Source organism: Canis aureus, chromosome 33, assembly GCF_053574225.1.
Source record: "Canis aureus isolate CA01 chromosome 33, VMU_Caureus_v.1.0, whole genome shotgun sequence".
NCBI lineage: Eukaryota > Metazoa > Chordata > Mammalia > Carnivora > Canidae > Canis > Canis aureus.
This window is the reverse complement of record NC_135643.1, coordinates 5854588-5882468: the sequence shown is the minus strand read 5'-3', so window position 1 is coordinate 5882468 and position 27881 is coordinate 5854588. Positions and strand designations below refer to the sequence as shown.

The 27881-nt window shown below is 40.0% G+C and overlaps 1 protein-coding gene across 9 annotated transcripts in view; it reads left to right on the top strand.

The window, feature by feature from the left end:
* Positions 1–27881, top strand: part of RASGEF1B (RasGEF domain family member 1B) — a 550562-nt gene that overhangs the window by 486658 nt on the left and 36023 nt on the right. Inside the window, exon 1 of one of the 9 annotated variants that reach the window (XM_077882680.1) lies at positions 20372–20564. The exons of 7 other annotated variants lie outside the window; for them this stretch is intronic. The gene's annotated coding sequence lies outside the window, so the exon portion shown is untranslated. Of the gene's footprint in view, positions 1–20371; positions 20565–20688; positions 20839–27881 lie in introns of those variants that run through there. One more of the 9 variants, XM_077882681.1, reaches the window with a different exon arrangement.

Below are 27881 nucleotides of genomic sequence, written 5' to 3'. Positions count from 1 at the left end.
AAACAATCAGGAAACGAAGGCATCTGTAGAAGGAATCACTATGGAAATATCAGCTGTTTTCTGTGGCATCTCTGGGTGCCAGCGATGGGTCCCAGGAGCCAGCTGGAAGAATGAGGAAAATCAGGGCTCTTAGCCCCCAGAAGATGTCAAAGTCTAGAGCCACAAAGCGCTTCCAAGGGAAACATCTTGCCTGACCCTGTAATCGGACTACCTTAAACTTTTGTAAGACCCATTTTAACTCCTCTTTTGTTTCCCAAGTGCAGCCATCCTGAGTCATTTTTCACTCAAGAAAAAGTGTCACATTCCCAATTCTGCTCCTTCTATTTTGATGTTAATTTTAGCATTACCTGTGTGGATTGCTGGGTTTTGATCCAAAACAAGCCCGGCTTGGAATAGAACAGAGGCAGCTCTCTGACTCACTTACCAGTTTAAAAATCAAGCATGTTAATAGCTTTGCCATTTCTCAGTGAACGGATTCTGGCAACAAAGCCTACTGTGGTGTTCTGTCCTAATAATTTTCTGTATGAGGATCTGACAAATTGGCTTTCAAAAATCCATGGCACAGAGATGGCATTTGCCAGCTAGTCTTTGGGAAGAATTTGATATTATCAGAAGAAAGCATAATGCAAATTGTCCCATGGGTAAGTCAGGGGAGCTTGACTTGGCTTTTTATTCCAAGTCAATCCCTTTAAAATATTAACTCATCCCAGTGAGCAAAGACCTGCCTTTTTCTGAACACTCACTTCTCACACTGTCTCACAAGCACGCATTTTCTTGTTTTTCTTTTCTTTTCTTTTCTTTTCTTTTCTTTTCTTTTCTTTTCTTTTCTTTTCTTTTCTTTTCTTTTTTTCTTTCTTTTCATGTACGATCTGGCCTGTCTAAGGAGACACCAAAATGCCAGAGCAGTCGAGCGAATAATCGGCATTTACTCTGGGCTCTGCCGCATTTTCGAACCAGAAGGACTACAGAGTTGAATGAGTGGGGGTCTCTCTGCATGTGGCTTTGTGCAGCAGGCCTGCCAAGCATTACTATTCCAGCCCTTAAACCTGTGCCAGACTGTTAATGTCTTAATGCTTATTCAAGTGTCAGGGAGTGCTGGCAGATGTCAGGGAGAATGGGAGGCTGTCAATAAGGAAATTACTTACATTCACAGGGTGATTGCTGCAGTCTGTCAGGTAGAGGTTTGAAAAGAAGGAAGCAGAGAAAAAAAAAAAAAGAAGGTGGCAGCAAACAGCTTCGGGGGAGGGTCCTTTATATATGTATATAAATTGTTTAAAGATATCTTATTTTCCTTTTATTTCTAGAGCTAAACTCCAGATACAGCAGTCATAGGTCAATAACTAAACAAGAGATCATTTTCTGTTTCTGGAGACTTCCAACAAGAAGAGCTATGTGACGGGGGCCTTTTGTTTTTGACACATGACAAATAATTTAGGTTCTTTCCTGAGCGGCAGGAGTCTGTGCTCTGGTCGTTGGGAAACACATATGATTTTCCATACTTCATATATTTCACTCAACAACTACTTACTACCTGCCATGTGCTAAGTGTGGTAAATAATAGTGACTGTGCACAGGAAATATATTTTAAAACTCATTCTTTACATTCAAGGGAGGAAAAAGCATCCTCTTTGCTGTGTGACTTAAAGGTTAAGAATTGGAACTCGGTAGTATCCCACCCAGGCAGATTTAACAGCGCCTGCCTGCTTCCTTGCCTGTGTGACTGGGGGGCGTTGAGGATGCGAGCTTGCAGGCAATGTGGCCTTCAAAAGCTTCTCTTAGTTCTGGATTTGCCATGGTGATTCTATTTATTGCATACTTATGCATGAAAAGCTCTTCTCCTGTCTCATTTCTTTACTGGTCTTTACATACACCCCCACCTCATTCCTCCATGTACATATGTGTGTATGCTTGGAAGGGGGGCAGAAACACGGTTGGCATTTGTCAGTGTTCAGATACACGGGGAAAAGCACACATGTAGTTACCAAACTTGCCTTTTAAAAGAAAGGTCAGGACCCCCAGAATCACCCTGGAAGCATGAGATACCTCGAGTGTTTGTCCCCGATAATGAGAAAAACACCATTGCATTTGGAAGGAGCATGGCAATCCCATTTGCAGTTAATGGTGGCTTTTGGGGGCTGCCTGTACTTAATGCCCCATATCTCCTATTTAACATAGCCCCCTTTACGATTTTAGAATTTCTCCCAGAAGGAACAGAAGAGAGGAAGTCAGGCACATATGTTAGTGGCTTCTAGACTACCTAAGGGAAAGCAAATATTTTACTGATGGAAACTCCAGGAATATAGGAACTGAGGGCAAAGAACTTTCCCCCAGAGCACCTGAGTCAGTTGAACTCCCCGAAAGATACTGCCTCCAGGACTGGACTCCGTGGGAACCAAACCAGCCAGCTTCAAGGGCAGGGCTGCTACAGTCCAGATCTGGAGCCTGGACAGGAGATGGCCCTGGTCCAACCTCATGGGTCCCACTCTCCACTGCCCTTCCTGGGCGCCACAGTGCCTCTCCCTGCCCCCAGATGAAGTGGTGTGGAGTTGGGATTCCGGGTCAGAGCATGCTCCTGTGCACAGCGGACAGCCTCCCTGCCGGTTGGGCTGTGTACTCAGGATTGCCAGGATACTACCTCCAGCAGCTTCACGCTAGTTGTGGATGAGGCTCCAGGCCTTTTGAAGTGTCCCCTGACCCTTTGAAGTCCTCTCCCCAAGGGGGCAGAGGCAAATTTCTGTCTGAAAAATGTGGTATCCCTGAGCTCCTCCCAGAGGGATTCTTCTTGGGACAGCTCACATCTCAGGAAGCAGGAAATAAATTTCTATCAACTTTCCTTCTTTTCCTTGCTAAGCTGAAGCACAGAGTCATCAGGCTGGAAGCTCTCTGTGGCCCACATAATAGCTTTGAAACATCTTTCCTTGTGAGACCTGGAGGTTCTCCACCTGCGGGTAAGGTCCTTCCCTTACCCACCCAGGTGAAGTCATTCCAACCCTTTTTCCTAAGTGCTGCAATATTAAGCTCTGGGTAAAAGAGCATGCAAATCAATCAATCAATCAATCAATCCAATGACTAGTGCTGAAAGAAATACTTAAAACCACAGAAAAATATGCTCCCAGCCAGACATAAGCAATATCATGACAAAATCCTGAGGCGTCAGAAAAACAAGAACAAAACATTAGGCTTCCTGTATGCGTTTATTTTCCCGTTTGGCTACTTTCAATATACTGCTCATTTAACTGAAGCACTCTATTTTTTTTTTTTTAATTAAAATCCATAGCATTTTCTTTTTGTATTTCTTTTTTTTAAAGATTTTTTTTAGGGATGCTGGGTGGCTCAGCAGTTCAGCGCCTGCCTTCGGCCCAGGGCGTAATCCTGGAGTCCCGGGATCGAGTCCCACATCGGGCTCCCTGCATGGAGCCTGCTTCTCCCTCTGCCTTGTCTCTGCCTCTCTCTGTGTGTCTCTCATGAATAAATAAATAAAATCTTAAAAAAATAAATAAATAAAGTTTTTTTTAAAAAATGATTTTATTTATTTATTTGAAAGAAAAAGTGAGAGAGAGTGAGCAAGCGTGAACGAGGAAGGGCAGAAGGAGAGGGAGAAGCAGACTCTCAGCTAAGCAGGTTGCCGGGTCCCAGGACTCCAGGATCAGGACCTGAGCCAAAGGCAGAAAGACGCTTAATGGACTGAGCCCCCAGGCACCCGCATAGCATTTTTTCGAATTATTTTCTTTTTCTTCTCGTTCCTTTCCACTTTTACAATTGCTAAGTTTATTGTTCTAAATCTTTTTATTTCCTGTATCCTGTTCTCTAAGTGCATATGGGTCATGGAGTAATGAGAAAATTAAAAATAACAAGAACAGTAGCTATCATTAATTAAATAGTTACTAAGTGCTGGGATAACATCTCAAACCATTGCCCCCATGTTAGAGGTGAGGATTAAGGTTTAGAAATGTTAAACAACTCAAGGTCTCTTGTTTTGTAATCCCAGCTCAAAGACCAAAGTTCCTAAGGGCCTGCCCTCCACTAGGACAGATACCTCTTTAAATATTCATATAATTGGGATCCCTGGATGGCTCAGCAGGTTAGAGCCTGCCTTTAGCCCAGGGCCTGATCCTGGAGTCCAGGGATTGAGTCCCACATCAGGTTCCCCGCATGGAGCCTGCTTCTGCTCTCTCTCTCTCTCTCTCTCATGAATAAATAAATAAAGTCTTTAAAATAAAATGAAATTCTTAATAAAAAATATTCATATAATCTTATAACATCTTATACATTTCCTTCATATTTCTTATGAAAGTTTGTAATTTTACATTTTTTGTGTCAATATTTGATAAATATTTCTCCCCCTTGGACTCTCAGTTGGAAGATTGCAGAAACCACATCATTTTTCCTATTACTCAGCCTGATATATAGTAGGATTATAACACATATTGAATGAATGAATATTGGAATGACTTAATGAATAAATTCATTCTTATCTGTCCAACTCCAAGAATCGAGGGTTTTAGTGTAGGCAGCAAGATTGCTATTTTAATGAAGTCCTAGGTGACAAAATATGCAAAGTGCTATATAATATGCAACATTAAGTCCTGCTGGCTGAACTGTCTGGGTTTAAGCCGCAGGTCCAATGGTGGCTTTTTCAGGCTGTTTGATCTTGGACAAGTTACTTGACCTCTCTGTTCCCATCTCCTCTCTGTGTTTCAGTTTCCTCATTTGCAAATTGGAGATAATAATAGAGCTCACTTTATATGGTTATGAGCATTAAATGAATGTGTAACCTCTCAGTAGAGTACACTTTACTTAGAAAGTTCTGTATGTGTATTAGATATTATCACTACTCAGGAATTTACTTAGTGCAGAAAAAAAAAAATACCCCAGGCTAATTTCATTCAGAGTCCTATGTGATAGTATTTATTATTCATTGACTCAAACCCCTTGTTCTGGTCCTTCTTAAAGGAGGATCTCAAAGCAGTGGCCGCAGGTTTTTCACTCTCAAGCAGAAAACACCCATCGTGAGTCCATCTGAAGATTTCTAGTAATCTTTCACCCCAAAGGTTCAGAAAGAAAATATTTAACAAAGATGTTATTTTTAAATTTTGAGCATACATTATAAATATATATATTTAAATACCTACTATTCTCCCATTGGGCCCACATCCTCCATAATCATCAGTAATGATGGAATGAGGCAGAGTGGTCAAGGGCCAACCCAGAGGCCCTCAGTCTCAGATTTCATCTCTGCCCAGCGCCTTATTGGCCAGCAGTCATTAATTATTTCTTGTCCTGTTTGCTCAACTGGAAGATGGAGAGGACTTTAGACTGTTGTAATGGTTAAATGAGGTAAAGTTCTGCTAAGACCCTGCTAATAATTCAGAAATGCTTAGTAAAAATGGGTTTCCTGTTAACTCCTGCCTTCTTATTTTTCTTTTTATAACTACTCAACCAGAACTTAACCAATACTCTGCTATCCTTCTGTGTCTTCTCTGATCATTTTTTCACTGTTTCTCCAGCCTTTCTATGACCAGCATCATCAAGTGGCCTTTGGTCCCTTCTCATTTTCCAGGTATCCTCACAACTCAAAGTAATAGAAGTGGAGTAGTAGAAGAGAGGGACATTCAAGCAAAACATCTGAGTGAGAATTTGTCTCTAGTTCTGCTTCCAACTGGCTACTTGACTTCTTTAACCTTTCTGGGTTTCTTTGCGCTCATCTGTAAAAGTGAGACTTAATTCTCCATGATGTATATATTTTGAAATCATGTTCTCCTTCCTCTGCCCTATCTGTTCATATCTATGTCATAACAGCAGTCACAATAGCACTATTTTCAATTTACACTTTTCAAAGTCTTTCCTATTTATGTATTATTTGGTCACTATATCAAAATTGTGAGGTATTCCAGTTAGGCTATCCCCATTTCCAGATAAGAAAATTGAGCTGAGATAGAGGAGGATATATGACTTGGCAACATCATAAAGATCCTAGAACCCAGACATATTTTACTGTGGCATGTCTGACTTTTCTGGTACACATGTCGTATGGATGGCATTGGGCGAAGTGCTAACAATACAGCAACAGTCCCTCACGTTTTTATAATAGAATACACACACAAAGACAACTGATAACTGAAAGTCATAGATGGAAGAGCCAAATTAATAAACCACAATTCCTTTTCCTCTTACTGTCTGTGAAAAAAGAATCCCCTTTTCTTAGATGGAATTCCCCTGTCATTGTGGGAGGTAGCCTCATCTCTCGTGGACTCCATGAAGAGCTCCATGAGAGAAAGAGATTAATTTTACTTTGACATCATTACTTCAACTTCATGTAAGCACTAGCCTTGGGATGGATGCTTTCAACACTGCTCTGTTTGGGCTTTAGCTCTAAATAGTGCACATTTTAATGTATTCTAAAATTTTGAAATTTTGTACAGAAACAAAAATCAAAGTTGGAAATTACCTTGGTAACTTTTCTTCTGAATCCAAGTTTTAGGTCTGGGTGTATGAAAGCATGCAGAGTTTCAGTTTCATTTTTAGTGAAATGGAGACATAGGATTTCCTCTGAAATTGTACAACTAGAATAAGAGCTACAAGAATATCTGGGTTATTTTCTTTTTTTAAACTGTATTTTCCTAGGACTTTTGGTAAGGCTTTTAAGGAATATTTAAGTTTTTGAATATATCATATATTCACACAGTTTAAACATGATAAAGTGTGAAAAGGTGCCTGTTGTGTGAGAAGTTTCCTTCCTGTCTGTCCCTCTTGCTGTGTTCTATCTACCTAGTTCCCATCTCCTCTCCAAATAGCTAACCACCTATCAGTTCCTAGTTTATCTACATGCAGATTTTTTTTCACGTAAGAAATAATACAGTGCTTTCTTGTTTTATCCTTTATAAAAGGATATTTTTTATTCTTTTTTTTTTTAATTTTTATTTATTTATGATAGTCACAGAGAGAGAGAGAGGCAGAGACACAGGCAGAGGGAGAAGCAGGCTCCATGCACCGGGAGCCCGACGTGGGATTCGATCCCGGGTCTCCAGGATCGCGCCCTGGGCCAAAGGCAGGCGCCAAACCGCTGCGCCACCCAGGGATCCCTATAAAAGGATATTATGGCATACACTACATAATAGCTTCTTTCACTAAGTAGTTTGTGAGCATTCCTATCAGTACATAGTTTCCTCATTATTTTCTATTATACTTGCAACCTGTTGGATTCTGTGAATGTGTCAGAACTTACTTATCCAGTTCTCTAATGATGGACAGTTAGTTGCTTCTGATCTTTTACTTGAGGAAATGAATGGCTTTGTTCATGTGTTATTTCGCATAACGAATGGAGTGTATCTTTAGGATGATTTTCCTTGGCTGCTATTGGTGGATCCAAAGGTATGTGTTTTTGTAATTCTCCACAATAGTGGATTTTTATTAATTTGATGCATTAAAGAAAAAGATAGTTTGGTATAGTTTTCATTTACATTTCTGTTGTATTGAGTCACACTGAGCATTTTTCCTCTGTGTAAAAGCCTTTTCAGATACAAGCTCGTGTGTTCAATCCTTTGCTGAGTTTCTCTTGGTTGTTGATGATTTTCACTTAGTGCAAGTACACAAAGAAGTGTATATTTACTATTTTCAAAGTTTGCTACGGGATAGGCTTCTCTTTTAGGAGAAAAGTGACCATTCTTATCTCCTTTGTATTTGAAGTTGCAGATGGTTGGTTTTGGCAAACCCTAACAAGTCATGCATCTTTTTATTCCATTTTTAAAGATTCGGCCAAAGTTGAATTTGAACAAATAGAAATATAGCTATACCCAAACTCCTTCTCTTTTCACTGCGTCCCTCCATATGATTGAGATTTGTTTAATGTATTTTGAAAGAAACAATTACAACCAAGACAAACCCCCAGTCTTTCTTTCTCCATAAGTAATTTTAGAATCATTTCACCAGTCCTTATAATAAGAACTGGAAGAACTGATTATGTGAAAAGAAAAAGAATGGAATTATCTGCAACAGAATCAATCTAACAGCATAGCTAAATGATTGTTCTTTTCTCCTCTCTTAGATGTTTGAAAATGATTATTTTCCTATTGGTATATAGTTTTCAGAAATTTGAAAAGTAGTGTCATGTTCTGATTTGGCCGAACATGCTATAAAATTAACCTATGGCTTCATAGTGCACTAATTAGAAGAAAAGGAAAAGCTAGAGTATGAAAGGGGGATGAGGTTGCCTATACACTGAATATTAATGAACTGATTGATTCAGCATGTATTATTGAGCAGCTATTATGAGCCAGGCATTCTACTGGACACTGAGAATGTGTATTAGTAAATAAGAAGGGCATGCCCCTTGCTTTCTCAGAGCTGGTATTCTAAACCAGCCCCTCTTCACCCTGATTACAATGAGAATCACTTGGGGAAGCTTCACAACAATCCAATGAATGGGTTCCTGACAAGAAACTCTAAGGGTGCAAGTTGGGAACAAAGACTTTTAACACTCCCCAGATAACTCTAAGTGAAGCTAGAGTGGAAAACCACCGGTGTAGCCATACACCAGAGATGCCTATAAAGTCACAAAGTATTATGAAGAGGAAATGGTCATGGAAATTATGATATGATGTAATATGAACTACACCGCATCCACTTTGAAGCCTTTTTGGCACAATGTTTAACTTAAAAAGCAATAAAGCCTTAAGACCAGCATTCCAATTTAAAGATAACTTGGCAGATAGAAGAACAAGTTAAATGGCACCTCCAGGAAAAACATTGGACAAATCCAGATTGTGGTATTTTCTCCAAGATGAATGAGCTGGTTTCTTAAAAAAAAGGCAATGTCAAGAAAAGCAGAGAGGGCTGAGACTGAGGTGGAGACTGATATAGATTAACAGAGAATAAAGAAACGACCACCAAATATAACACCTTAATTATATCCTTATTCAAAAAAATTTTGAACAAGGGAATAATTTGGGGGGACAATTTAGAAACTTAAATATTTAAATATATAGTAGAAATTAGATAATATTAGTTAATATGGTTACCTTTTCATAGGTGCTTAAACATTATGTATAAGAATGTCCTTATTTTTAGGAGATGCATGCTCCTAAGTATGTAAGGGTATTAGCAGCTTTCAAGTGGTTTTTCAACAACAGTAAATGAAAGCACAGGTATAGATAAGCAAATCTCGTCATACGTTTTTAAGGAGTTTGAAAGAGGCTGAGGTATTAAAGATGAGAGAAGCTGCTGCATAGTGATGATAATTATGCTTAATTAACTACCATTTATTAAATTTTATGTGCTAGATACTGTACTAATTACCTTCTACACATGATATTAGTTCATTTTTAAAACAAGCATCATTATTATTTTAATTTTACAAATGAGAAAACTGAAGCTTGTAATAAGTAAACAACTTAAATTCACACTGAGCCAGAATTTGAACCAAGTTCCTGTTTCCATTGTGGGTGATCTTGATTATTAGGCTGCATTGCCCTGCCTCCAAACTCTGCTGTAACTACTTATGTGACAATGGAAAGCACACAAACTATGGCCTTACTTCCTTTGCAAGAGTTATTATAATGCAAATCCATCTAATGTTTATTTGTCTGCTCCATGAACTGTGTCCTCTTTGTCATACAAAGACCATAGTTAGGCCTACCTGGGTCTAAATCTTGGATCTGTCATTTATTGGACATCTGTTCTTAGGCAAGTTTTTAAAAACTGCCTTCAGTTTCAAGTTCCTCTTCTAAGAACTGAACCCTTTTTATAGGATTATTATATAGATTAAATAAATTTATAGATAAAGCACTTAGCACAATCCATGGCATGTAGCAAATGCTTTACTAAATGTTAGTCAGCCATCCCCCACCTTTTAAAAAAATTTAATTTGAATTTCTACAAATGACTCCTGCTTATACAGAAAAACACCTGATGTTCAAAGTGATTGCCAATGGTGGATCTTCCAACTACCGACTTGCTGGCATCAGGGACACACCAAGTATTGCTATGCCCACTGGTGTTATAGATGAGGTCTTTGTTCATGTGTACTTTTTATTCTAATTATTCTATAGAAATTTTTATTCCAAATTTAATTCTAGTAGCAATTACATAAATGGATAAAGGGCATAATTTTAGAGATTGATAATAGGATCCTAAGGTTTCCTTGAAGGGCCTCTTCATTCTTAGGAATGACCTAGAACCAACCTATACTGGCAATATTCATGACTGACTCCTTGTCCTGCAGGTCTTACTTCAAGAGACGCCTTCCTTGACCCCCTCTGAGAAGGGCCTCACAGCTGTTCTCCATCCCAGTAATGATCACCATCTGTGATGATTGGTTATTTATTTATTTCCCTGTTTTAAGTCTGTTGTCCAGCTGGAGGGAAGCCCCATGACAGACAGCAGGAACCTTGTCTGTTTTGTTCTCATTGGGCTCCCAATGCCTATTCCAGGGCCTGGCCCATGGAAGTTTCTTAGTAAATATCTGTGGAATTAGGGCAGCCAACCATCCCAATTTGCCTGGAGCTGAAGATCTTTCCAAGACATATGGTTTTCAGGGCTAAAACGAGCACAGTCCCATGTGAATTGGAACGGTTAGGTCACCCTACATGGAATGCATATCTTTTGGGTAAGAAACGAACCCTAGACCTTCCATTATTGAAGCTAAATCTCAGGTCTTATTACATCAGACCCAGAGCAGAGGTATCACTATGCCATGATATATTTACTGGTAGTTACTGCCTCTAGTACAGGCTGAGCCTCAGGGAAAAGTGAAAGTAGATGCCCAGGGACTCTTTCAAACATCACAATCACTATAATGTAGACATTGAATTCCAGGAAAACTGATAATGTCAGTGGAGTTGGGTCAAGTCTATCACTTCTGATCCTCTTTGAGCCTCTTGACTGGCTGCTGAGATATCCAGATGGAACTAGTTTAAAAACTGACAAAATCTTAATATGAAGTAGCTTTTGACAGCAATAAAAGCCCTCTGACATCATGTCATCCAATCTCTCATTTTACAGTTGAGGAAACTCAGAATCTGAGTGTTAACTTCCTTAGCGGAGAGCCAAGTTTTAATTTTTTTAAAAAGATTTTTTTTATTTATTCATGAGAGACACAGAAAGAGGCAGAGAGAGATACAGGCTCCATGCAGGTGACTGATGCAGGACTCGACCCCAGGACTCTAGGATCACGCCCCGGACCAAAGGCAGGTGCTAAACCGCTGAGCCACCCAGGGATCCCCAAGAGCCAAGTTTTATAAGATCTTTATTTGTTCCCACACAGACCAGGGTCCCTTTCAAATACTGGTCACTGCTCTTGCTCTCTAGGTGAGAAGATGTGTCCCTTCTATTGTTTGCTCTCAACTAGCTGTCTTGTTTTGAATTTCTTTCCTCATTTTGTGTGCTCTGGAACAAGTTCTGCTAGCCTTTTTTGCAATATATATTTCAATATACTGGTCATTTCTCCTCAGAAGAATTTCTGTGTAACAGGTTCAAATATTCCCTTATGCCCTAGAAACTTATGTAAAAATGTCTAGAGCCTAACAGACCTCTTACTTGTCAGATGAGATGTTCCTAGAACTTATGTCATTGAGATACACTTTAAAGGACTGGTTCCAGCATTATATATGGGCTTTTCCTTACCGAGGGAAAGACACAGATCAAAATTTACCTTCAAATCTTTATTTTGTTTTTGTTGTGAATCAGAAAATGGCAATATGTTCGCCATTAGCCTTAATGTGAGAGTCGGGGCAGGGCTAACCCAAATCGCATCTATTTAGAGATATTTTCAAAACGGTATGTCCTAGTTCAACTATTTTGGGAAAAAAAATACAAATTGTTGTTAGTATTTTGGAAGTTAGAAAGTTTGGATTCACAACTGCCTTTTGTAATACCTGGTGTTTAACTTTTAACTTAGGAAAGAAGTGCATTTCAAGATGAGTTTATGAGTTCTTAAGAAACACAAAAAAACAACTTAAGACTAATGTTTTATTTATCTGGGGAAACTGTATTCAGACTGAGACATTTTATTTGACCCTCTGTTATAAATGTCATGCTGTAAAAATAAATAAATAAATAAATAAATAAATAAATAAATAAATAAATAAATGTCATGCTGTGAGAGGTATGAAGTTCATACCTTCATAAAGAAGGCCTTGTTCTTTCTCAGGCTTATTTCCTTACAAGCTTTCTCTTAGGAGATAATCTCTTTTAAATCATTGACCAATAGTCTGGACTAGAGAATTCCACTCTTCCTCCAATCTCCCCAAACTCCACTTCTACAAGCAACAGTCATGTTGCTTCCACCCCATTGACTCATCCGAACACATTCCAAACATATACTTTGGCTTACTCAATAGACCTGACGTAAATGGGCCATTCCATGAAAAAGGAGACATGTCCATATATTCAGCCTCCATTTTCCTTTGGTTCTTGACCACTCTTCAGAGACAGCTAATTGGAGACAATTAGGTGAATAATTGTAGATTCTAAAATTATCCCTAGATAATTCCAGGCCCTGGAAATGTTAATCACATGCTAGTAGTGTTAGTCTGTTCTTAGATTTGACTTTAAAGACAGTCTCAGTCAAGAATCAAATCTCTTTTGTGTGTATATTCACCATATGCATCACTCTGAGAGGGGATACATGAGATCACATCAAAAAGCAAGAGGAAGTTAATTTTGATAAACTATGTGAGATGTATAACATTCTTTTATGAACTTTTCACATATTATATTTTTCTATGGTGAGACCAAATAAAACTCTCTGCACTTCTGATTGACAGTCATACTTTATGAATGTGATTAATCAGAGAGCAGAACAAGGTAAAACAATAACTTCACCAGTATAGACTGCCTTAGAATATAAGCTCTAATATTGAAGTTTAAGGTTATATGGTATAGCTATATGAAAATTCCAGCTATAGTTATAAAAATGTTTTTTTTGAGAAATTTTCAAAATAAAAAAGTATAAAAACTTGTGTGCCCAGCACCCACAAATGATAATCATGAATATTTTGTCATATCTGCTTTATGTCTTTTCTACGAAAGAAATCAAACACTATACAAAAAATTGAAGGCCCTTTTGCCTTCACCCCTGTTCTTTCTAATTGACTAGTAAAATACAGTTAAACTATATGATCTACTCCATTTGTTTTTGTGTAGTAAATATATATTTAGTATTATGTTTTCTATAGCAATATCTAAACGTATATACAGAAATGGTGGTTTTCTCAGCACCTGTGTGGCTCAGTCAGTTAAGCATCTGCCTTTGGCTCAGGTCATGATCCCAGGGTCCTGGAGCCCTGCATCAGCTCCCTGATTAGTGGGAGAGCCTGCTTCTCCCTCTGGCTCTGCCCCTCCCACTCCCCCACCCCCTACTTGTGCTCTCTCTTGGGTTCATTCTCTCTCTCTCAAAATAAAATCTTAAAAAAAAAAAAAAGCTGGTTTTCCTATTGAAATAATATTATTGGAGTGTCAAAATAAATATTTGGATATTTTACAAAATTAAATTTCACAGGATTATCTAGAAATCACAACAATGCTGTAATATTTTTAAAAAATGATATAGTCTTGTGAAAATCAATTGTTTTAGTAGATGAAAGAGAAAATACATTAGGTATATTAGGTATATGTTTTCATGATGATAACAGTAAATGCTTATTAGAGACGCTCTTTGATCAGCATAATTTCTTGAATATACTTTGTGATGTCTGATGAATACACCATGGTTATTTTAATGATAAAGCAACTAAGGATTTACTATTTTACTGCCTTGAATATTAAATAAGATAAATGGTATTAGCAACATCTAGAGAATTCTCCTTTATCATTTCATTAAGAAATATTTACTATCTTGGGCAGGCCCGGTGGCGCAGCGGTTTAGAGCCGCCTGCAGCCCAGTGCGTGATCCTGGAGACCCTGGATCAAGTCCCACGTCAGGCTCCCTGCATGGAGCCTGCTTCTCCCTCTGCCTGTGTCTCTGCCTCTCATTCTCTCTCTGTGTTTCTATGAATAAATTAATAAAATCTTTAAAAAGATAAAAATAAAATAAAATAAAAAAAGAGAAATATTTAATATCTTGAGAATATTTGTCATCAGTATTTGAAAACAAATTGTACCTTCTACAATGTCAAAGTAGCTCCGTAGATGTCACCTCTGCAAAAGTAATTAGGAAATAAAATCATGTAGTTTTTAAAGTTTTAGGCTTATCATTCAGGCTCTTTGACTTGCATAACTTTACTATTTATCTTGTTGGATGGCCTTGGAAAGATCATTTAATCTCTCTAGAATTCAATCTCCTTTCAAAAATGCCTTGGTTGGTGACATGGGGGTGGGGAGAGATTAAAAGATATATTTTTTTAAGATTTTATTTATTTATTCATGGGAGACACACACACACACACACACACACACACACACACACAAACACAGAGAATGGCAGAGACACAGGCAGAGGGAGAAGCAGGCTCCATGCAAGGAGCCCGATGTGGGACTTGATTCCCGGTCTCCAGGATCACACCCCGGCTACAGGCATCACTAAACCGCTGCGCCAGGGCTGCCCCTAAAAGAGATGTTATTAATATTTCTACTAGTTCTAAAATTTTATTATTCTATTATTCATTTTCTCCCTTCCCCCTTCCCACTTAATGTTCTAGGACATAGATTGGTAATTAGTCAAAATTGTGGGATCTTCTAGCAAAGTAATCAGACTTAACATTAAAGGCTATGAGAATTTGAAACAAAAACTTTCCTTAATTCATTATAAGATCAACTTGTTCACAAGAAAGCAGACAAAAACTACTAGAAAGAGAAAATGGAAATAGAGAAATACATTTATTTATATTTATATTTATACATTTATATTACTATTTGTAATAAAGATTTTATAGGATGAATACATCTGAACAAATGCATGTTAAACAAAGTTGAATTTACATTCAAAACAACATTACATCTTGTCAAAATGATGCATGTTTAAGGTTATGAAATATTTCTTTGTGTAGAAAAAAATAAGTCACTGTGCATTATACAAACAATGAAGATGATAGCCTTATGATCAGGCCAAGTTATATTGTTTCTCAATATCAATTTCCCTCCTGGGGATATTACAAATAATTACTTTGTATGAGTAAATAAGAAGTGGCAAATGAGTGAAACAGTAAGGCTGATAAAGGAAAAATAATAACTTTGCCTTTCAACAGTTCTTATCTAGGATAAATGAAGATCCTTTTTTTTTTTTTTTTTTTTTTTTTTACATCTCCCTAGGGGATTTTGAAAACCTACTATATCTGTTGTGGAATTTCCTAAGGGGTCATTACATTCTTTTGTACAACTTAAGGTCTGAGAGATAAAAAGTGATGGTGATCAAAGATCACATGGGTCTATGGAAGAGACTTCCCCAGAGTTATCTTTTTGAGTCAGTTCCTTTGTCCTTACAGTATCTTCTTAATAAGTTTAAATGAAACACTATCTGTAATATTTCTCAGAGATCCCAGGAAGGGAAAATAAATGCCTCTGTAATGACAACTGTCAGAATTAAATGACCTTCACAGACCCAATGATCTCCCTAAATGAGATAGCGGGTGTAAAAAAAAATGTAAACTATAATAAATGTTTGGAATTATTATTGAGATGACCATTCCAAGACTGACTCAATCATGTGTTTCATCACAAAAATTCCTTCTAAATGGCAGGACTATAAAGGTGTTCATGCAACTGGGCAGGGACATGTGGTCTTCAATATCTAAATCTTCACGTCCTGCCTTCATCATCCTTCTTTCAGGTTCCAGAAAAATGCACACAGGTCAATGCCAAACATACACACTTTTCATACTATGAAATTCCAACGTGGTTCCCTAGTGAGCTAGGTTAGCCCATAGAATTCCTTTCACTCAAGGTAGAAGTAGGAAGAGGGCATGGTACCAATGCATGCCAAGCAGCCTCCTTCAGCCTTTCACTCTAGCCTTTCACATCTTGCACAGTAACTCATCTTAACCGTTTGCAGCCCTGTGAGAGAGTCCAAAGAGAGGGGATCCCCAAAAATGAGTCCTGTGGTTCCAAAATACTTGTCTTGACTTAGCCATGCCACTATAATATTTCCTCATTCTGTGTGAAACGGGTGGTAATGGGGATGGAATAGCTATATTTCATAGTAACAGACCTTGCTTAGGAACTGTTAAGTAATTTTCTCAAAATTGCATTTGATGATTTTTCAGGTTTTTGCTTTATAAAACTCTCATGTATCTTTTGGTAAAATACAAGACAGGCAAGATACATCATACATAGTGGGTTTGTCTTCCTTGGCCTTGAAAGTGAAAAGGCCACAGTCATGGTCTAGATTGACTGTTGATAAGTAGTGTCATCAGCCACCTTGTTTTCTTACCTGGATAAGCTCAGATTAAAATGCCTTATTCTTAAACTGTTCATCTCCATGTTGCAGAGTGACACTGAGAAAACAAATGAAAGAGAAAATGTCAAAGTCAAATGTCCAAAATGTTTTGGAGAGTTATTTGGCCATTTCACATGACCTTTTAGGATCCAGAGAGAGGGAATTCAATGCTGGAAAAGGCTGCTATTCCACCTTGGATATCTTTAATGTTTTTCTTACACCAAAGCTGTGATCTGTTCCCTCATTTTTTCCACTCTTTAGTCCTATTTTGTGCTCTGGAGACTTATTCCTCTTTTACAGGACATTTTTTTTTTTTACATATTTGTTTTTTGTTTTGTTTTTTGTTTTTTAGTTTTTACATATTTGAAGGCAGTTATGCTTTGTGAGATTTTCATTTAAAGTTCAAGTGTTTTAAGAAAACCATAAACCAGGGCTCCTGAGTTGCTCAGTGAGTGAAGAGTCTGACTCTTAATTTTAGCTCAGGTCATCTTCTCAGGAGCTGGGCTCCATGCTCAGTCCAGAGTCTGCTTGAGTTTCTCTCCCTTGGCTCCTCCTGCTCTATCTCTTGCGCGCACGTGCTCTCTCTCTCTCAAATAAATATATCTTTTTTAAAAAAGAAAATAATAAACCATGAATAATAATGAACTTGTGTCTTAGACAAATAATACATATTGCTTTCCAATGAAAACAACTCTAGCTTAAATACATATATCTACTAGTTTTAATAGCAATGTCTTATACATGTAAAATGAGTCAAATTAATGGTATATTTTTTCAGACATTATTTCATAAATCTTACAGCTAGTAATTAAAATCCATTTTATAGAGTAGAAAGACTGGAGCACTGGAATCAGAGAGGTATAGGTTTAATTTATGGCTTCTTCAGCTGTGTGGTCATGGCAAGTTAACTTACCTTCCTATGCATCATTCCTTCATCTCAGAAGTGAAGAAAAGAATACCTACCTATCAGAGTTTTGGCAAGGATCAAAGATAATATAAGTAAAATAGTAACACAAATAGGGTGGAATACTCAACAGAAGGTAAAAGGAGCGAATAACATCAACATATATCAAGCTGGATAGATGAGCAAAGTCAACCGTTGGAGGGAACACACTGAGAAACAGAATAAGATGGATGGTACAACAACATTTAGGTCAATGTACTCATGTGGTACTCACATAAAACAATACCATCATTGCTCATGAAAGGCAGATTGCAAAACACACATTACATACATTGTGAAAGAGTAAATGGCTTTGGAATGGTGAAAACTAGGATTTTAGAGGGGAAATGAAAGAGACCAATGATAAAAAAACAAATATATTAAAATAATAAACATTTTTAAAAGGGTGTTGGACATGAATGCACAGTTTTGTGCACTTGAGATCCAAGAGGAAAGGAAGATAAAAATAATGTTTAGCACAGGGCCTCCCATATAGTTGAAGCATCATGCAAGAGGCCATTTTTATTGTTTGAGTATCCTACTTAGCAGGGCTTTATTTGCATCAGTGTGACTGGTATTATTGAGCTCACCAATGTTTATAGGGATAAGACTGAGTCAATGGAGTCAAAAGACCAGAAAGAAATTATGGGAAGTAGAAAATGGAAAAAAAGCTTTTTTTAAGTCATAAGAGCTTTTATTTATGGAGTGCTTACCATTAACCGGGCATTAATTAAGTCAACCAATTCATATTTATTGATATTTATTGAGTGCTTATTGTGTTAGACACTGTCCTAGACATGGGAAATACAGCAGGAAATCAACCACTGCAGCGACAACAACAAACCATGCTGTTATGGAGCTTACATTCCAGCCAGGGGAGAGAGGCAATAATAACTAAAATATACAATATGTTATGGTGGTAAATTCTATAGAAGAAACAATGTAAGGAGGGAAGGATGCTGTGCAGTGGGGGTCAGGGAAAGCTTCCCTGAGAGACATTGCTCCAAACCTACTTCATGTAGTATCTCCTTTAATGATTCTTCCCAACCTGCTGCGAAGAAGTTACGTTTATAAACTATGATTGCTATTTTCACCTGAGCAAACCTGGGCTTAGGGTCCTTGGGTATTTCCTGTAAAGTCTGATAACTGGCCAAGGGATAGGATAGGATTAGAGTTTGGGCCACCTAGCTCTGGAGCTGACCCTGTATGTATCACCTCTCATACAGGGAGCTGGGAGGAGCTGTGGGGAATCCACCAAAGTGGGACCAGGAATGTGGTTTGGTAAAACATTAAATCAATACTATCATAGTGTCCATTTTATATCTTGAGAATCTAAAATAAACATCTTTTGTTTTTGGTGAGAAAAAAACTTAAAACAGGGCAAAATCTCCTGGGGTGGTGGGTGTATCCAGAGGTTATAAAGGATATATCAAATATTTCCACCTGCTTTACATCAACCCCTTTAATTAATTGCTACAGACCCAGGAACCTCAATCTTGTGCCTGGTTCACACAACCTCAAATGGCTTGTTTGTTACAGAATCGGGATGGAGGAAACACCCAGCACAAGTGCAATAGCCAGGCTGGGCAGCCAAAGCCTCTGTGCCTCTCCGCATGGGCAACTCCCACCAAGCCTTTTGGGCTGCATGGCTTCTTTTTTAAACTGCAGAGAGGCTCAGAGTGAATTACTGATTTGAGGAGACCCATTTGCAGAAGGAAAGGAGAGAGTAAAATTAAAGGGAGAGCAGTGAAAGGAGGTCCAGATGAAGAAAATGAGGGGAGGAATTAGGTAAGAATTGGCAAGGTGAACTTCAAGATGACCACGTGCAGACTAGGAAGGAAGAGGGGGAGAAGGAGGATGGAGCAGGGTCACACACACGGAAAAGTTCCTCTAGCCCAGTAATCCTAATGATAGTCCTAGAAGGCAGGTATGAATAGTGTTGTTTTTTATATATGGGAAAACTGAAGCTCAGGAAAGATACTTCACTTACTCAAGGTCATGTAGCTAGCTAGCAAGAGAGTCTCCCAATGCTTCAGTTTTGTTTTGTTTTGTTTTGTTTCTTTCCATGGGTCTCTTTCTTCCCTTGTTTCCATCGTTTCGTCCCTTCAGTCTCCTTTATTTGTACAAGGTGAAGCATTGAGGTTTTTACCCTTTTTCTAAAATAGTTATCGAGTATCCAATGACAGGCTATGCGGTTACCATGACAACACGGCCTTTACTGAGGACTGGCCTCCCGGCCTTGCCTCCAGAATCCTATTTCAGCGTCCTTTGTGGAACTTGTAACAGCCGCAATTTTGTATTTTGTCTGGGTGACCCTTTGCTTAACGTTTGTCCTCCCCTAGACTGGCTGCAAGCTTCAGAAGAGCAGGGACCCGGGATCCCCGGGGTGGTGCAGCGGTTTGGCGCCTGCCTTTGGCCCAGGGCGCGCGATCCTGGAGACCCGGGATCGAATCCCACGTCGGGCTCCCGGTGCATGGAGCCTGCTTCTCCCTCTGCCTGTGTGACTATCATAAATAAGTAAAAATTAAAAAAAGAAAAAAAAAAAAAAAAAAAGAGCAGGGACCTGCCTACTTTCGCCTGGAGCGTGCCCCCAGCGTTTTGCACAGCGCCCTAGCATTCGAGCTCGGCATAAATACCTGCTAAGCAAATGTTCTTGTGGTTTCAGCAAGCTCCTCAAAGTGCACGGACGGTAACCTTTAGCGCATAATTACGTTAATAGATACTGTGTAACGAGTCGGGCCGGTATTTACAGGTAGTACACAGGGAAATGAACACACACACACACACACACACACACGCGACTGCACAAACAGCCTCGGGCAGGCGGACTCAGAAAGAAACGAAGCGCACGCCCTCGGAGCGGGCCGAGCCCACCCACGCACCCACCCACCCAGCGGGGAGCGCACCCGGGCTCCCGCTGCGCCCAGAGCCCGGAGTCCTGCGGCGCGGGGGCGGGGGCGGGGCGGGGGCGGGGCGGGGGCGGGGCCCGGGCGCGAGCTGCGCCCCGATTGGCCCGCGCCTGCCGGCAGGGGCGGGGCCGGCGGCGGGAGGCGGGCACTCGGGGCGGAGGCGGTGCGGCGCGGCGGAGGCCGTAGTTCCAGCATAAACAAGGCGCCCGACTGGCCGGGAGGATTTTTTTTTTTTTCCTTCTTCTTCTTCTCTTCCGAGCGCGCGCTGTAGCTCCCGGTGCTCCGGTCGCGCTGGTGGGCGCGCGGCAAGCCGCCGGGGAGCCGAGGAGCCGGGGCCCCTCTGCAGGTGGGTTGCTCCTGGGCCGGCGCCTCCCGGAGGGGCGGGAGCGGGGCGCGGGAGCGGGCGGCCGGGCTGCCCTGTGCGCCTTCGCGGACGGTGCCGGAGCTGCGCCCCGAGCGCGCGCCGCTCTCCGGCGCCCCGGCTGCAGGCTGCGCCTCCAAGAGGCGGGAGAATCGGGGCGACCAGATGCTCTCCGGCAAGAGCGGGGGAGCGAGGGAGCCCCCAGCCTGGCGGCCGAGGACACCTGGGGCTGCCCCGGGAGCCGCGCGGGGGCCAACAGGTGCGGGGCCGAGCCGCCGCGGCCCGGGCGGGGACCGGCTTGGGTCGTGCTTTGCATCTCTCGCCCCGGTCCCGCAGCCAGGCCTTCGGGTTGAAATCTTGGTAGTGTTTGAGGATCTGCCTGAGTTCTAACCGCATCCTTCCTTCCTCCATCCCCTTTTCTGTGCGCTGTTAGGTTGTTTCCTTCTACAACTTGGCTCGTTTTCGCGGGTGTTGGGGGTGGGGAGGGGATTGTGTGTTGTTGAGGTGAGTGTCCTGTAATCCAAGATCTGATTCTTAGGAAAGGACAGGAAACAGATGTCATGTGCTTGCCGTTGACTGACGAGGTGAGGTTTGTTCATCCCTCCGTCCACTTGGCGGATTTGGGACGCACCGAGGCTCCTGGCTTTGGCCGGAGCTCAGGTGAGTCGCCTCGAGACGCCTGGCTCGGATTTAATAGCATGAGCCCAAGTACCTGGGAGCCTGCGGCACCTGGTTGGTATAAGAGAGGCTCCACTTCCTAGGGGGAACCCCGGGAACAACTTCAGTGCTGAACAAGAAAAGGAGGGGGGACCTGGGGGCTGGTGTCTACACACCCGTGTGTGTGTCCCCGCATCCACACACCACTGGAGCATTGCTTGAGCATTGTTTCGCACCTTAACCCCAACCCAATTGACGCAGTTCAGGCTAACGCAAGGTAGCTAAGTCCCCTGACAGTGCAGAGGGTGGTCCAAGTGATGTAAATAGCAGGAGGAGGTCTCTAGGGAGCGACTTTCTCTCCGAATGTCGATGTGCCCATCTTCGCTGATTGATTCGGTGGATACAGTGTGTATAGATGAATATGCACACAAATTTGTGTATGTGTGTTTGGGCGAACACGTCTCCAAGGAGTCCTTCGTCAGCAGCACCATGTGACAGCGGTCAGGAACTGCTGGTGTGCGTAGATCTATATTTAGCCCTGGATGATCTCCAAAGGGGGAGGGAGGGTCTCTGAACTGGGTGCATAAAGAGGAAGAGCCTAGGGATCAGGGTGTTGCACTCTTGAATAATGTCTTGGTACAGTCAGACTCAGATGGGGTGAATAATTTATTCTTCCCTCCTGAAAACAGCAGCCAGAGCTTGGCATGTGATAGCTATGTCTCAATTTAAAACATGGTTGGACCTCTGTTAATAAAACCTATGCGAAGAAACAAGGAGGTTGCAATTAACCAGAATCTATGCCTGATTGGAGATTTGGGAGGAATATAACTGGTTAGATGAGGTTTAGGGCAAATATAGAATTGATTTTCCAAAAAAATAAAAATTTTTGGCTGTTGAGATTCTCATAACAAAATAAAAGAATGGCAGCTTGTTAGATCTTATCATTAGCAGTTATTTCATGTGGGGGGTGGGGTGGGGTAGGGGGAACAGTTGTTGGGCACGTGAGGACCCTGGGGCACTTTTGACAGAAATCAGGGTTCCCAAGCATTGCTATATCATTCCTTTCAAGCAGATTTTCTGGCAAAGATGAGAAGAGGAGCTACTGATGAGCAAGTTTCTGGTTGGCATTATTCCGCCACATGTGGGTCAGTGCTTTGTTTTCCTAGAGGTGGCAACATTTCTGACTACTAAGCATACTGGCCTTGTACTTTCCAGTTGTCTAATGGCGTGTTCAATTCTTAGAATTTATTTCTCCCATGGTTCATTTTCAGTCTCACTCCATTTTATGTGCTCCACAAGACATTTTCTCTGATACTACTAACACCTGATACCTGAGATAACACGTCTTTTGGAATAGAAAATCACCAAAAAGCATTTACAGTTTTTGTCTCTTTTTATCCCAGCTTAGCATCCAATCTAATGTACTCTTAGGTATGTATTACTTGATGTTTCTGAATATGTATTGTTTATCATAATACACATTTCTTATATTATTAGTAGCATTATGTTCTGTCAATCTAAAATTAACCATCAAAGTACAATAGACCCTTTCAAAAAAAAAAAACAAAAACTAACAGTTGAATAACTCCCATCTAGGAAAAAGAGATAAAGGGGACAAGCTGGGTGAGTGTCTATACGAGGTAAGGTACCTGATAATGGCACAGGAAATGATGGAATCAACATTCTCAATCTCCAAGGCTACCTGTAAGAAGTGGGACTTTGGAGAAGGAATTTGTGTGGCTCCAGTAGGTTTTCCCTGAGACAGGAGATGGGGAAAAGAGGATATTCTTCCTTACTTAAAGAATTTGGAATCCCCAAAGCAGGGGTTGAGAATTTTTATTCTGATACCACAAAAAACAAATGAAAAAGACATCATTATGTATTGTGAAGTCTTAAAGAGACAAATCGTACTGTTGAAAATACTGCTTAAGATTTATGGCATTTTTGTTGTTAGTGGTTGAATTTAGGTGTTGCCTCATTACCTATTTCACTTTTCTAGAAGAACTATCCTGTCCTTTCTTGGTTCTCCAATTAAACCTATTTAAAAAATAGATCTATACAACCCCTGATTATCTTAAAATGACAGATATTATAGCCTCGTGCTGTGGACAGATTTCTGCCCTGGGAGTAGGGAGATGGGTTCTGGAGACTTAGCAAGTCATTTGTTCTCACCCTTTACCCACAATATTTATAAAGTGGATGAGGTGTTGAACTAGATGATTTATGAGTCACTTTTAGTTCTGTGACAACTGATTTATTTTGCTATACTATCACTTCGTGCATTTGTACCTTAAATGGGGTGGAAAATGAAGGATGAAGTGTCTACAGTTAGATGTTCAGCTACTTTCTGAATGTAGGGAAATGAAGAGAGTGAAATTTCTTTGCGTTGATAACAACTATGCAGAAATTTAATATTTTCTTGACCTCTCTTTTGCTTTTGTTTTTCTCCTCTAAGTGTATTAAAAATACTAATGATCAAGAAAGTTGAGTGAGAATTTTTTTTACTTAAGTCAGTGTTACTATTTATGAAATTTTTTAAAAGACTTTATTTATTTATTTATTTATTTACTTACTTACTTACTTACTTGAGAGAACGATTGTGAGGGACAGATGAAGAGGGAGAGAATCTCAAGCAGACTCCCCACTGAGCACGGAGTCTGATGCAGGGCTCCATCTCATGATCCCAAGATCATGACCTGAACCGAAACCAAGAGTCTGACACTTAACTGAGCCACCCAGGCATCCCACCATTTATGAAATTTTTAACCAGTCTTTGACCTATCATTTTTTCTTAGGCTTATATATTTACTATCCCATTTCAAGGTATGTCTATATCTAGAAGTCATTCATTTGATGCAAATTTTTTTAGGAAGCCCTGGTATGAAAATCAGTTTCACAAAGGGAAAGTAAAAATTAGCCTGTAAGGAAGGAAAACACTTTACAGAGGGACAGGATCTTTCTATTTATCAAAAAGAGAAGAATGGACGGGGAGGGATAAACATTGTTTTCCAAGAACTTGCAGCCAAAAAATAAAATTATCCCGGGAACTATGTTACATAGTAAAATGTAAATAGAAAATTCTGCTTGTTTACTAAATGTCCTTACTAAGTATCAGGTTATTTTCCTGCTGAAATAAATTTGGTCTAGAAAAATAAACCCTTTTAGTAAAGGATGCTCCCCATATGATAGTCTATAATTTGGCTTGAGAGCTATCATATAGATGATTCAACAACTTATATCTGTGCCATCCAGTATGGTAGCCACTAGCCACATGGGGGTATTTAATATAATTAAACAGGATTAAAAATTTAGTTTCTTAGTTGTACTAGCCACATTTTAAGTGCTTAATAGCTACTTGGGGCTAATGGCTACTGTAGTGGACAGTATAGAAGATGAACATTTCTAATATCCCAGAAAGTTCTTTTCGACAGCACGTAATTAGATCAGGATGATTTTGATTATCCAGAAGATCACTTTTATCCCTCTGGGAAAATGAAATAATTAATTCTCATCATATTTGGGCCCCCTAAGACCTATAAAAGGCTGACTTTTTCAGCCAGCATTTATTTTCAACTGTACAGCATGAACAGTGCCACTTTCCTAAGCTCAATAATATGCCAAGATCACAAACACCAATTTCTTAGTTTGTTTTTTTTTTTTTTAATCCGGAACTGCAGTTGTCCTTTTACTTTTCTAAACCAGCACCCACTGTTAACAGCTGAAAAGCACCCATCTTTTCACAGACAAGGAACGTGGAGCCATCTACTGTTAAGATCGAGAAGTACATGGAAGTTGTAGATTCAAAACAATGCCTTAAAGAGTATCAACGTGTTCTGCGATCTGTTCCCACACAGTAAAGATCTGTCTTGCAGAAAAGTTTTAGAGTTGTCATGTAGTGAAATGTCGTTTTGTGTTTTAATAAATAAGCTCCTGACAAGATATCCCCAAGACAAAAGATGATAAATTTTTTAGCTTTGATTTTCTTCCAAGGAAACCAAAGATAGTAATTATTTGAGTCAATCCTCTTCCTCCATCAATTAGGAATTAGTAAAGATTTCTTAAGTAGCATCCAGGATAAATCAAGCAACATGCAAATTCTTTTTTTTTTTTTTTTTGTATGAAAGCCTATAACATCAGTAAATAATACCACCGATTTCATCATTATGGGGAGAAATAAGACCTTCTTTAATTAAAAAAATACTTACTCCCCCCTTCCCCCGATTATGAAATTTACTAAGCACTTGGGGGCTCAGTTTCAAAGAATACACCTGTCTGAGTGATTTTTTGTTCAGTGCCAAAGAAGTAAGTTGATTCTGAATTGTCTGCTCTGCATTGTTTGTGCTCACAGAAACTGTACCTCTTTTCTCAAGGAGGTCAGCAGAAGTGTAGCATTTCTACAGTTTCCAGAGCTGTTGCTAGAAATCTCTGCCTTTAGGATTTCCCCTGGCTCAGGAAAGATGTGAGAAGATAATCTTCTAGGCATTTTCAAGCTCAGAAGAAGCCATGTTTTATTTAGATAGTGTCAGGAACATGACTTTTCCTTTCACCCTGAACCAAATCCATAGTTAGCTACACTCTAGGAACATGCAGTCCATCCTTGTATTCTAGGATCCAGTGGTGCCAAAAGGAGGCTAGCTATGCTTGAGAAAATCAGCTAGAGTAAAGCTGAAATACGTGAACTCTTTCTCATTCAGCTTTCAGGAACCTCAAATGAGAAAAGGAAGAAGGTGCCTCTCACCAAAGTGCAAAGTTCCTTTGGAATCTAGATGGGAATTGGGAAACCTGTAATTCCAGGATATTAAATTAAGCCTCTCCTCACTAAACAAATATACTTTCAAAGTTCAGCTGTGATAGGGAGGCCTTCCTCTACTTCAGTGGGTTTTTTTTTAAATTGGGGCACATGCCCAGCATTTGAAGGGAAACAAAAAGATAGTGATCAATATAAAGGTATTGGGTTTGTTAAGTATTTCACCAGAGTACTCTGATGAAATATGGAGCGAAAGCCCTCCAGACCTTTTTTGTTGTTGTTTTGAGTCCTACCTTTTCTAGCTTATTCTCTTAAGTGTAAAGGAAATGCTGACTTGACATTCTGGTAGAGAATTACAAAGCACCTGCAGCAGATGTTGAAGGATAGCTTTTGATTTCGTTCCCATACCCATCTTTTCCTCAACCTCTTTTCCAATTTGAATTGTCACCTGAAACCACCTTATCCTGGTGCACCTGCCTCATCATAAATAACATTGTGCAAAAGCAGTCACTAATTCAAACACAGTCTGCTGTTTAGAAAAAGGCAGCTTTTCATCTGGTGCTTTCCTTGGTTTGAAACCATTAGGCATGCCTTTCAAATCCATTCATCCCTTAAATCACCCAGAGCTTGCTTCCTTGCTTCTGGATCAATGTCAGGCTGAACTTTTTCAGAGTCCTTGGAAGAACATGATATATCTTGGTGACTGAATTAGCTGCCCCTGTAACATATCTTGTCTGTCAACCAACTTTTCAGCTTACCAAGTTAATTTTAGAAAAGAGCATTCATCTTGTATACCTGAGTTAGATATATCTTTTACTTCCCTTTGGGAAGTTTTCCAACAGAACCTGTAATCTGTATGCTAATTTCATGGTTCTAAGCTTTCTTTTAGCCTGGTTCATTGTTTTAAAAACCAGTATCTGTTTCCTGTTGTCTCATGGCATTTTTCCCCACCCCAAAGTGCCATCTTAACTGTAGGGGAACAAAATGCCTGTTTAAATATCTCTACCCAAACCAAAGAAGAATCATTTTAAAATTCTCATAAACTCCATTTGATTGGTACTACCTGAAAACACAAGTATGCCTTGATTTCTAAGGAGCCAGGCTTGAATGTGGCAGACCAAGCTTCCCTTCCAAACCACCAGGTTCTTCTTCTTTGAAGATGACTAGATAAATTGTATCTAGGCTCTGCACAGGCCTGCACATGTGCTTCCTAAACTGGGGTCTGATCTCCCTGAAGGTGTATGCAAACCTGTTGGTGTATTTCTCCCAGGACAGTGTGGGGAGAGGTTTGTGATCTCCCTAGAAAGTTAAGAGCCACTGGTCACATTGAATACATTCTGAGTTTCCCAGGAAATGATTTACAAATGAAACTTTGTAAGGTGAGAATTGCTTGTGAGATTAACCTGTTCTCTGCCTTATATTATTAGTAGTTATTAGAATAAAGTCAGCAGCTTTTTTCAAGTGTCTCATATAAATATCTTTTTTCAAAGGAATTAACTACTTTGAAGTTTGACTTAAAAAAAAGATTTTATTTATTCATTTAAGGGCAAGAGAGAGCATGAACCGTGGGGGAGAGGCAGAGGGAGAGGGAGAAGCAGACTCCCTGCTGAGCAAGGGGCCCTATACAACATGACACAACATGGGGCTCTATCCCAGGACTCCGGGATCATGACCTGAGCTGAAGGCAGACCTTAACCATGTGAGCCACCCAGGTGCCCCTTGAAGTTTGCCAGCATTTACTTAATGCTGTCACACATTCTAATTTTGGAAAAGTCAATTTTTCTCCGGGCAAGATTTTGGTTAGCAGATAGGTATATTGGATTGTGCAAAATTTGTGCTAAGGAAGGGTGGTAGACAGTGGAGAAGTTGGTTTTGAGGTTATATTGGAAAGGGTAGAG